General features: G+C 37.8%; 1 protein-coding gene across 1 annotated transcript in view; it reads left to right on the forward strand.

Annotated features, from left to right (window-relative positions):
• LOC126272021 (heparin sulfate O-sulfotransferase) overlaps positions 1–12,096 on the forward strand; it is a 77,676-nt gene extending 65,580 nt beyond the window's left edge. The window contains exon 8 of the mRNA XM_049974515.1: positions 7,076–12,096. The gene's annotated coding sequence lies outside the window, so the exon portion shown is untranslated. The remainder of the gene's footprint in view (positions 1–7,075) is intronic.
• Positions 12,097–12,303: the final 207 nt, after the last annotated feature.

Consider the following 12,303-nt stretch of genomic DNA (forward strand, 5'->3'; position numbering starts at 1 on the left):
TAAGAACGTTTATTCTTTGTATTGCAGTTTCCGAGCAAATTATTATGTTGGAGATAAGCCTCTGTAATGAGGAAAGGTTCAAAATAATGTTGTTGTTGTTGTTGTTGTTGTTGTTGTTGTCTTCAGTCCTGAGACTGGTTTGATGCAGCTCTCCATGCTACTCTATCCTGTGCAAGCTGCTTCATCTCCCAGTACCTGCTGCAGCCTACATCCTTCTGAATCTGCTTAGTGTACTCATCTCTCGGTCTCCCTCTACGATTTTTACCCTCCACGCTGCCCTCCAATGCTAAATTTGTGATCCCTTGATGCCTCAAAACATGTCCTACCAACCAATCCCTTCTTCTAGTCAAGTTGTGCCACAAACTTCTCTTCTCCCCAATCCTATTCAATACCTCCTCATTAGTTACGTGATCTATCCACCTTATCTTCAGTATTCTTCTGTAGCACCACATTTCGAAAGCTTCTATTCTCTTCTTGTCCAAACTAGTTATCGTCCATGTTTCACTTCCATACATGGCTACACTCCAAACAAATACTTTCAGAAACGACTTCCTGATACATAAATCTATATTCGATGTTAACAAATTTCTCTTCTTCAGAAACGCTTTCCTTGCCATTGCCAGTCTACATTTTATATCCTCTCTACTTCGACCATCATCAGTTATTTTACTTCCTAAATAGCAAAACTCCTTTACTACTTTAAGTGTCTCATTTCCTAATCTTATTCCCTCAGCATCACCCGATTTAATTTGACTACATTCCATTATCCTCGTTTTGCTTCTGTTAATGTTCATCTTATATCCTCCTTTCAAGACACTGTCCATTCCGTTCAACTGCTCTTCCAAGTCCTTTGCTGTCTCTGACAGAATTACAATGTCATCGGCGAACCTCAAAGTTTTTACTTCGTCTCCATGAATTTTAATACCTACTCCAAATTTTTCTTTTGTTTCCTTTACTGCTTGCTCAATATACAGATTGAATAACATCGGGGAGAGGCTACAACCCTGTCTCACTCCTTTCCCAACCACTGCTTCCCTTTCATGCCCCTCGACTCTTATAACTGCCAACTGGTTTCTGTACAAATTATAAATAGCCTTTCGCTCCCTGTGTTTTACCCCTGCCACCTTTAGAATTTGAAAAAGAGTATTCCAGTCAACATTGTCAAAAGCTTTCTATAAGTCTACAAATGCTAGAAACGTAGGTTTGCCTTTTCTTAATCTTTCTTCTAAGATAAGTCGTAAGGTCAGTATTGCCTCACGTGTTCTAACATTTCGACGGAATCCAAACTGATCCTCCCCGAGGTCTGCATCTACCAGTTTTTCCATTCGTCTGTAAAGAATTCGCGTTAGTATTTTGCAGCCGTGGCTTATTAAACTGATAGTTCGGTAATTTTCACATCTGTCAGCACCTACTTTCTTTGGGATTGGAATTATTATATTCTTCTTGAAGTCTGAGGGTATTTCGCCTGTCTCATACATCTTGCTCACCAGCTGGTAGAGTTTTGTCAGGACTGGTTGTCCCAAGGCCGTCAGTAGTTCTAATGGAATGTTGTCTACTCCGGGGGCCTTGTTTCGACTCAGGTCTTTCAGTGCTCTGTCAAACTCTTCATGCAGTATTGTATCTCCCATTTCGTCTTCATCTACATCCTCTTCCATTTCCATAATATTGTCCTCAAGTACATCGCCCTTGTATAAACCTTCTATATACTCCTTCCACCTTTCTGCCTTCCCTTCTTTGCTTAGAACTGGGCTGCCGTCTGAGCTCTTGATATTCATACACGTGGTTCTCTTCTCTCCAAAGGTCTCTTTAATTTTCCTGTAGGCAGTATCTATCTTACCCCTAGTGAGATAAGCTTCTACATCCTTACATTTGTCTTCTAGCCATCCCTGTTTAGCCATTTTGCACTTCCTGTCGATCTCATTTTTGAGACGTTTGTATTCCTTTTTGCCTGCTTCATTTACTGTATTTTTATATTTTCTCCTTTCATCAATTAAATTCAATATTTCTTCTGTTACCCAAGGATTTCTAGCAGCCCTCGTCTTTGTACCTACTTTATCCTCTGCTGCCTTCACTACTACATCCCTCAGAGCTACCCATTCTTCTTCTGCTGTATTTCTTTCCCCTATTCCTGTCAATTGTTCCCTTATGCTCTCTCTGAAACTCTGTACAACCTCTGGTTCTTTCAGTTTATCCAGGTCCCATCTCCTTAATTTCCCACATTTTTGCAGTTTCTTCAGTTTTAATCTACAGGTCATAACCAATAGATTGTGGTCAGAGTCCACATCTGCCCCTGGAAATGTCTTACAACTTAAAACCTGGTTCCTAAATCTCTGTATTACCATTATATAATCTATCTGATACCTTTTAGTATCTCCAGGGTTCTTCCACATATACAACCTTCTTTCATGATTCTTAAACCAAGTGTTAGCTATGATTAAGTTGTGCTCTGTGCAAAATTCTACTAGGGGGCTTCCTTTTTCATTTCTTAGCCCCAATCCATATTCACCTACTATGTTCCTTCTCTTCCTTTTCCTACACTCGAATTCCAGTCACCCATTACTATTAAATTTTCGTCTCCCTTCACTATCTGAATAATTTCTTTTATTTCATCGTACATTTCTTCAATTTCTTCATCATCTGCAAAGCTAGTTGGCATATAAAATTGTACTACTGTAGTAGGTGTGGGCTTCGTATCTATCTTGGCCACAATAATGCGTTCACTATGCTGTTTGTAGTAGCTTACCCGCATTCCTATTTTCCTATTCATTATTAAACCTACTCCTGCATTACCCCTATTTGATTTTGTGTTTATAACCCTGTAGTCACCTGACCAAGAGTCTTGTTCCTCCTGCCACCGAACTTCATTAATTCCCGCTATATCTAACTTTAACCTATCCATTTCCCTTTTTAAATTTTCTAACCTACCTGCCCGATTAAGGGATCTGACATTCCACGCTCCGATCCGTAGAACGCCAGTTTTCTTTCTCCTGATAACGACATCCTCCTGAGTAGTCCCCACCCGGAGATCCGAATGGGGGACTATTTTACCTCCGGAATATTTTACCCAAGAGGATGCCATCATCATTTAATCATACAGTAAAGCTGCATGTCCTCGGGAAAAATTACGGCTGTAGTTTCCCCTTGATTTCAGCCGTTCGCAGTACCAGCACAGCAAGGCCGTTTTGGTTACTGTTCCAAGGCCAGATCAGTCAATCATCCAGACTGTTGCCCCTGCAACTGCTGAAAAGGCTGCTGCCCCTCTTCAGGAACCACACGTTTGTCTGGCCTCTCAACAGATACCCCTCCGTTGTGGTTGCACCTACGGTACGGCCATCTGTATCGCTGAGGCACGCAAGCCTCCCCACCAACGGCAAGGTCCATGGTTCATGGGGGGAGGTTCAAAATAATAATAATAAATAAAAAAGTTAATTATTAGTGGAGTATTATGCGTTTCATTCAGCTAATATTATTATGCGCTAGAGACATCTACTAAAGCTGTGGCTTCTAACTGATGGAAATATTGTTTGTTCTTGAGATTTTGTTTGCATAATGCATTCATCTAAACTGAAGGGATGAAGCGTGATAACACAGTCAGTGATACAAAGAATGAAAGACTAGTAGATTACGACCTATGGGAGTACCAGTAAAGGTTCCAGAGAAATGTGGGGATATGTGAGACAATACTGACACTACAACTTATCTTCAGAGAGAGGCTGAAGAAAGATATATGTACTTCTGCAGCTGTTGTGAATTGGAGGCATCTACTTTGATCAAAATCTCACTGCCACTGAAAAAGACTAATAGAGATTTCCTGGCAGGACATATGCATGGGTTCTAGAGCAGCGCACACACAATGACAGTAACACAGGATAGTAAAATATGTTATCCAACATTGGTGATGTGTGTTACAGCAATTGTAGAACTACAGTTCCATGAATGCTGACTAATAATGTTCTTGGGATTAAAGTCAGAAGAAAACTTATCTTCTTTCTTGACGTAATATTCAAAGAAGAACAGTTCCAAATTAACAGTATTCAGTCAAATCTCTAGGCAGGTGACCTTTGTCCATATACGACAATTCTATACACTGTTCTGTTTCTACTAAGTACTAACCACTGTCTAACTATCAGGCACTGTTTCTGTCTCACAAGACAACTTGAAGACATGACAAACATTCCACAGGAACTCACTAGCAAGTGACGACTTACAGCTTACAACTTGGAACTCATGCTTGTGCATGGTTACTTAAGTGTGAATGTCTTTCCTTGGTGGCACTGTCACTCCATAGGGCATGATTCTTATGGACAGCATGAATAATTTGTGTGCAGCAATGTTTCTGCTGAGGGCAGACGTCCCTGACCATGGTACTTCTATTTGTTGCAAATTCTTCTTGTGTGGTATCACTGTCCACCACTGCAGCATTTGTAGATAGCTTTTGATGGTGTTGACAGGAATACACCCTTTGAAATTCTAAAGATAGCAGGAATAAAATAAAGGGAGTAAATGTGTACTAATTGTACAGAAACGAGACTGCAGTTATAGTGGTCAAAAGACATAACAGGAAGCAATAGTTGAAAAGATGGGGAGACAGAGTTGCAGTGTATCTCCAATGTTATTCAATCTGTATTTTGAGCAAGTAGTAAAGGAAACCGAAGAGAAATTCGGAAAAAAAACAACCAGACAAAATAAAAATGGTTCAAATGGCTCTGAGTACTATGGGACTTAACATCTTAGGTCATCAGTCCCCTAGAACTTACAACTACTTAAAGCTAACTAACCTAAGGACATCAAACACATCCATGCCAGAGGCAGGATTCGAACCTGCGACCGTAGCAGTCCCGCGGTTCTGGACTGCAGTGCCTAGAACCGCACGGCCACCGCAGCTGGCACAAAATAAAAACTTTGAGGTTTTCGATGACACTACAATTCTGTCAAAGATGGGTACGCAGTTAGAAGACCAGTTGAGTGGAATCAGTAGTGTCTTGAACAAAGGTAAGAAGATGAACAATAATAAAAGTAAAACAAGGGTAATGGACTGTAGTCAGATTAAATCAGCAATTCTGAGGGAATTATATGAGGAAATGAGACAGAGATAACATAAAAATGCAGACTGACAATAACAGGAAAAGTGTTTCTGAAAAAGAGATATTTGGAAACACTGAATATAAATTCAAATGGTAGAAAGTATTTTCTGAAGATATTTGTGAGGAGTGTAGCCTATGATTAAACCTTGACACTCCAGCAGCTGGAGAGGCATTCTAAACACACCTCAAAGAACCATGTCATCCACATCGACTCCAGAGACCCCTCACCTAAAGCCTGGTCAGTTTATATTGTCCATGTTTATATCTAAGGAGCACAATCCGCACTATTTTCTCAGCAGTCTCTCTCTCTCTCTCTCTCTCTCTCTCTCTCTCTCTGTCTGTCTGTCTGTCTGTCCTGCTTCATTAACAATCACCACTACCTTCCTACTCTGTAACTCCATCAGGAATGTAAAGCAGTGTGAGCTTTCTGCATCTTCATCTATATACTCCAAAAGCCATTCCACATTGCATAATGATGATCAGATCTTACCAGTATCATCTGTTTTCTTTTCTATCTCTTTTGTGTATGAGGGACATTCCTTAATTTATGCTATCTTATTCTTGCTATCCCTAAGTGAGATAGACGATGGTGGCAGCGTAATGGCCATATAGCCTTCTTCAAGTAGAAGTTTTCTAAATTTACCCAACAAGATTTTGCAGGAACTATGTTGTCTTCCTCCCTTGGATTCCAGTTTGAATTCCCTAAGCATTTCTGTTACACTGAAACAGTTCTCAAGAATTGGTTGCACAAATATGTTGAACACTCCTCCTCCACCTCCTCCTCCTCCTCCTCCTCCTCCCCTCCTCCTCCTCCTCTGTGTCTACCTCTGCATCCCTGTATCTGTCCACCTCATCCTTCCAACTCTATATGTCTATCTTTTCCTCCCACTCTCTTTGCCCATTTCCACCACTCCCTGACCATATCTTCTTCCCCCTTCCCTCTGACCATATCCACATACCCCCTCTTTCTATCTACACCTCCCTCTCTTCTTCACCTGCCCACTATCCCTCTAACCTTCCACCTGCCTCGTGCATCTCCCCCTCCCTTTCCATTTCCTCCTCCCCATCACTTTGTCCATCCTCTCCTTTGTCCATCTCAACCTGTCTCCAGCCATGCTGACCAGCCCCTGCAATACTGTTCAATAAATCAGGCCAATAATGCTCCCATAACATGCCTGTCATAGATGGCAGCCTACATGTTGGAGCCTGGAAAACTATTTCTTGCCCCCTTATATATAGATTGCCCTGCAAAGCAGGTTGATTTGGCAGGCTGCTACTGTTCCCACACAACATGACTGTCATGCAGGGCAGCCTAGATGACGGGGGCTGAAAAAATCATGTTTTGTCCATATCTTTCCCCCTATTGGAGCTAGGAGGTTATAAACCCTACAGTGCTGATACTTGGGTAGCCTGTTGGTTCTTTGGTTGAAATCGACCTAGGGGTCAGGGAGGAGATCCCAGACATACACACACATTCACTCTGCTTTATATACATAACAGCTTAGTAATTTGAATAGAAAATAAACAGTGATTACAACAATAGATCATCGCCATTATGATGAAATCCAGACTGGTAGAGAGGCATATGAAGATTAAAATGATGGCTTACTACATGATTGAAGTGTCACTCTTTTTAAAGACAGTATACACAGCTGATGTTGAGATGTCTTCAATTTCATATTTTTGAAACAAAGAACACCTTTTAACATAATTTACATTTACACTCTAAATAGGAGAGAATTAGCTAACTTGCCAGGTATGCATTATTCACCCATGGACATGAACATGGTCCATAAAAAGATGTTTGACGATTCACTCATATCATTAATTACAGTTATGTAGTGGTATATGGTTAATATGGAACATTGGTTTCATGTGCTCTATTTTGTAGGGAAATCAATGTAGTCAATATCTTAACAATTGCTGTTTATGTTGTTCTAGCATATGTACATAACATAATGTTCACCTCAATTTTTTATTTTTATTTTCAGGTCATATGACTACATTGCTGACTTTGGAAGTGCAACAAATCGGTACATCCGTCTTGATTCCCAAGAAAGTGTTCAATGGTTGTTTATCGAACCAAAGTATAACTTTTCAACATGCCAACTTCTAAAAGGCAACAGTATTAATCTATACCTACAGAACTTTGCCTTTCTTACATCCGTTAATGTTATAATTATGATTTATTGCTACAGTTTCGTTATGCCTGTTAAGGGAAAATCGAACATTAATAATGGATTGTGTAGGTATATCAGTTATTATATACCTTGGCAGTAAGACATTACATGTGTTTCTAGTCCCTCACAACAAATATTTGAGGTTAAATCTTGCCAGCAACGTGGTCTGGTGGAACAGACATGGCAGTTGTAGAAATGGAGTAATGGTCCCACACTTTACAACTGTCTGTAGCATTCCTTCTGCAGTTATAAACACAGAACTAAAGAGATTATTTTTGTTGTACTGAATTAGCCAAAAGAACCTTGTACACAGTTTTTCAAAGCATCTGTTTTCCTTTTATATGTGTGTGTGTGTGTGTGTGTGTGTGTGAGAGAGAGAGAGAGAGTGAGAGAGAGAGAGAGAGAGAGAGAGGGGGGGGGGGGGGGGAAGGAGGTCAAATTGATAAGTTACAATTGTAAAATGTGTTTCCATAATTGCTCCATGGGGGAAAGCCATCACATTTTTTTTTTTTTCAATGTTTGACACTCAAAGACTGAAATATTTAACTGATTGAATGTAACATCATTTGCTGTTAAAGTAGCAGTAAAGAATTAACTTGATATATATATTTTAAATTAATATTTTGACAGATATGTGTAAGATGATGAAAAATGCTGATGGATTTTTATTAGAAGATTTTCTCTCCTCATTTGCTAGTCATTTTCAGCTGCATTTGAATGATATTGTTCCTTAACTATGGTGTAAGGAAAAGGCAAACACTACCCTGTACTTATCTTGTCTTCCACTGAAGGGTAATAGCTTTGTTATGGCAGTGATTATATGAATTTCACAATGTATCACCGATTTTTATTATAGAAGGAATCATAACTGTTTGTTACAAATTTTGATATTTGTAGGAAAATGTATACAGTAAACGGACTTTTGTGAGAGTGATTTTACTTTTTGATAGCCATTTGCTTTCTTCTCATGGATTTTATGCAGATCTCTACTTCGTAGAAGTTTTAAAGCAGGCCTGTAAAAAAACTTTGTTTGGTTGTGCTCCTCGGGATCTCCATAGTGTACATTCTTAGTTACTGGTTACAGAACATTTCTGGCAGTGATAAAATTTTAGAAATTCAAGCATTAAAATAATGAAGTCTGATGCATCTGTTATTTGTGGAACAATGTGTAATACATCATGTTTCTAAATGAAATGAAACTGTTCAGTGTATAAAATAATTAGGAACAAAAGCACTGAGCACAGGAGAGGTCCAGGACAAGTTTAAGTACCTACCAACATGTTTCTGAAACAGATATTTTACCAAGAATATTCAGCTGCATTAAACTGGCTGCAATTATATGTTAAGAAAAGAACACAATTTTCTGTCAGGCAGTACCAAGTATAGGCATCATCCTGTTATGACATAATCCCAGGAATGTAATGCATTAAAAAAATCTTTTGACATTGATTGATGAAAATTTCCTTAATAGGATGGTGGAAGTACATAATGGAACTGGAAACATAAATAATCCTCTAGTATAGTGTGACATTGATACTTAAATCTCCTTACCGTTGTTTGTAATGATTTCGAACCATCTGCAACCAGTATGATTTGGTAAATTAATCTCATTCATTAAGATGACCTGTCAGCACTCCATGTTCCAGGTCATTGTTCAGATATCCATTGTATTCAGATATATTGTTGACATTTGTCTTCACTTGATACCATATTACAGATGACAGATATTCGAGGCATTTGGTACTAAAACATTGCAGAAACTGACCGTTCTATGTTGGTCTATTGGACCCTTGCTGGTGGGTTTCCTGAACCTTTTTAACATAGATATTCATCTGTGTAACAAGTGTTCATCTCAGTAACAAGTCAATCTATGCATGGAGACTTTGTTCTTCCATACTAAAATTTTATCTTTTGTACCCTTAAGATGACATGGACATGTCAGTATGTTGAGGAGATCATGTCCCAGTGTAGGAACCACCTCAAATGCGATCAGATTGAAATTTGAATCAAAATAGTAATGCGAATTTGCACAGTACTCTGTTTATGAGCAAGTCAATTACTTAATTATTTACCCCATTTTATTTCTGCAAGCTGCTACTGTTCCCTTGCCCCCCCCCCCCCCCCTGCCCCGAACTATTTTTGTTGCTTTTGCCCAGCCCATGGCCAACAAATTCACCAAGGAAGGAAAGAAAATTTTGGTTCAAAATCTTGTCAGCTGTGAAGACCTTAGAAACATGTACAAGCTCAAATTGAACATGAATTGGTGGGAAATCACCCATGTGCATTTCAAAGCAACTAGCCTAGTATTTGTCTGAAGTGATCTGAGAAACACTAAAAAATTAACTCTGTTCGGACAGGCCTTGGAAGGTCCAACAGTACCAACCAGCTGCCAGAAAATCAAAATCTAGATGTTTGGACAGCAGGTTTGAACCAAATTCATTAAATATCCCTGTTGCTGCACATTTAAATGTATTCTACCCTTCAGTATACTAAACTAGGTTGAGCTTCAGCATATCCATTTCACCAAGCACTAGAATCCAAGATCGTATATCCAAACCCTATCCATCCTTGATACAATGTATCTGAAGTCTTCCTGTTATTCCTCAGTCTTTTCTACTCATATTTTTCTTTGTATGATGCTAAGAAGTGTATGCATTAACTGATTTATTTACTTACTTATCTTTGTTCAAAATCTGGGAATGTCATCCTTTTCAATCATCTTGTATTTTCTTTTTTGCTGTGAAAGTATTCCCATTTGCATGAGTTTTCAATTATCATTTCTTTTAACATACTTCTTTCTTCACTCCGTTTCTTCATGTCTTCATTCACTTATTTTTCATTGTTGTGTCATCAAAACCTACAGTAACCACTTTTTTTTTCATTTTGTGATTATATTTTGCTATCATAGAGTGTGACACAGCTGCAAGTTTGGTTGGTTCTATACAAATCACATTAACTTTGTGTTAATGACTTTGTGGAATATATTACTTGTGCACTGGAAAACCTAGTGGTCTGAAGTGAAGATTGTCTTCGCATATTTGAGTGCCACAGAGCTGGTTCATTTCAACTACTCAGTAATATATTCATTATCACTCTGTTATTTTCATTGTTTGTGACTCCCGTATGCTGACATCAGTTATTCATATCTAATAATATTGCATGAGAATTATCAGTTATAAAAGTTTTATTTGTATCCTTTGAATATTTTGGATTTACAATTTCTTTTATGTCATTGGTTATGTTCCCTCTGTATATGACATCAGCAGCATTCATGTGCACTGGATTAAATATTTGTGAGAAAAAAATATTTTTCATAGCTTCCTAGATGAAACACAAGTATTTCGAGAACAATAATTAGTTTACAAACAATGACCTGCCATAATGGTTATGTTTATGTGTGACATTAATTAAACTGATAATCACAGGTTACTGAACTGATCATGCTGTATATTTTGTAGTTCATTTTCCTCACATGACCCATGGTAAATTATACAAGAGTTATGTTGTGATCATATGAAGTAAATAGTAGATTTATTGTTTAAGTGTAGGTTTATTGTTGTGATATGTAAATGACTGATATGTGAATGGCAACTGACCATACAGGTTTTATCAACAGAGGGTAAACCAGTTGTTAATAACCACAGAAAATAATCCAGTGGAAATACTGTTCCATTCATCTACACACTGCCTAGTGTGCCACACATGTTTAAATTTGATACAAGAGACTGTCTGAATACATAGAATACCCTAATGAGGTACTGTACACCAGTTGATAAAAGTTTTCTCCATTGTATCATCAAGAAATGCTATTAACACATACTAATAGAAGACAGATACTTGCCTCCTACAGCTATAGCCTTGCAAAAATCACAAGTGAGCAGAAAACAAATCCCCACTTCCATCTCTGCACCTACTCTTACAAGCAACTGTTACAGCTGCATGATATCGAAGAGTTGTACACGTGTGATATTCTGATGCCATGGAGATTAGTTGGAAGAGAGAAAGGAAATGCACAGAGGTCAGTTATTGCAGAGTTAAGTTCCACTAACTTCATTATCACACATTGAAGAATTAAACTTACATACTATGCCAAAAATGTTCTATAAAATTGAATGTAGACACTGCTGTTTCATGACATATGCTTAGTCATCAGCTGTATGTTGTTAATTGAAATGATTATTATTATGACTCAAGTAATTATGCATGGAATGAGAAATAATTTTGCCAATAATCTAGCTGTTTGCTACCCTTTATGTTAAACTTAAAAACTTGGCAATAGCTTGTATTACTTATTTTTAAAAAAGCTGGTACATGAACCCTATGGTATTTTCCATTGCTACGTATTTTTTGTGAGTGATCATGCACTTCGAATCTGTTTTATGTGATGTTACAGATTTTTATTTGTCTTTTAATTTTGCACCACTTGGAAGGAATATTTTTTACAGCATGTGATAAGTGATACCTGCTTCAGATTGAGATTACATTTTATTTCTTGAGACAATTTGTTTTGGAAGGAGTTATAGTTGCTTTATTTATTGAAGCAAGTATAGTTGATATTCAGTATTTTCTTCTGGACAGCTTGAGATATTTTTAAAAAAATATTGTATATTTTTATATGTTTCTTTTGTAATTAAATACTCTTTATTTTGCATTCCTTATGCACGTGATATCTACTAGTTCTAGCATTTGTCTTTGCTTTATGCTATTATGTCACACCTGCTTTCAGAACAAACTTTGCTGACATATTTTTAATGTATGTGAAACATTTTGTTGCCATGGACACTGTTCTGTTAATTTTGTTATTCTTGGGTAATAAAGATCTTGTTGATGTACTGTTTTCGTAATCGGTTATGAAAACCAGTTCTGAGATGCAAGGATATTCCTTTAAACAGATCCTGAGTTCCCATGAATATTTCCCATGAGATTGCAAGTATTGAAGGGGAAAAAATCTCAAATATGAGTATTGTATTCATATTATTCATTTATCCCTGTGATGGAGAAATGGCAACAGAGATGCATGTGATGTTGATACAAACGTA

The sequence above is a fragment of the Schistocerca gregaria genome, chromosome 5, assembly GCF_023897955.1.
Source record: "Schistocerca gregaria isolate iqSchGreg1 chromosome 5, iqSchGreg1.2, whole genome shotgun sequence".
Classification (NCBI taxonomy): domain Eukaryota; kingdom Metazoa; phylum Arthropoda; class Insecta; order Orthoptera; family Acrididae; genus Schistocerca; species Schistocerca gregaria.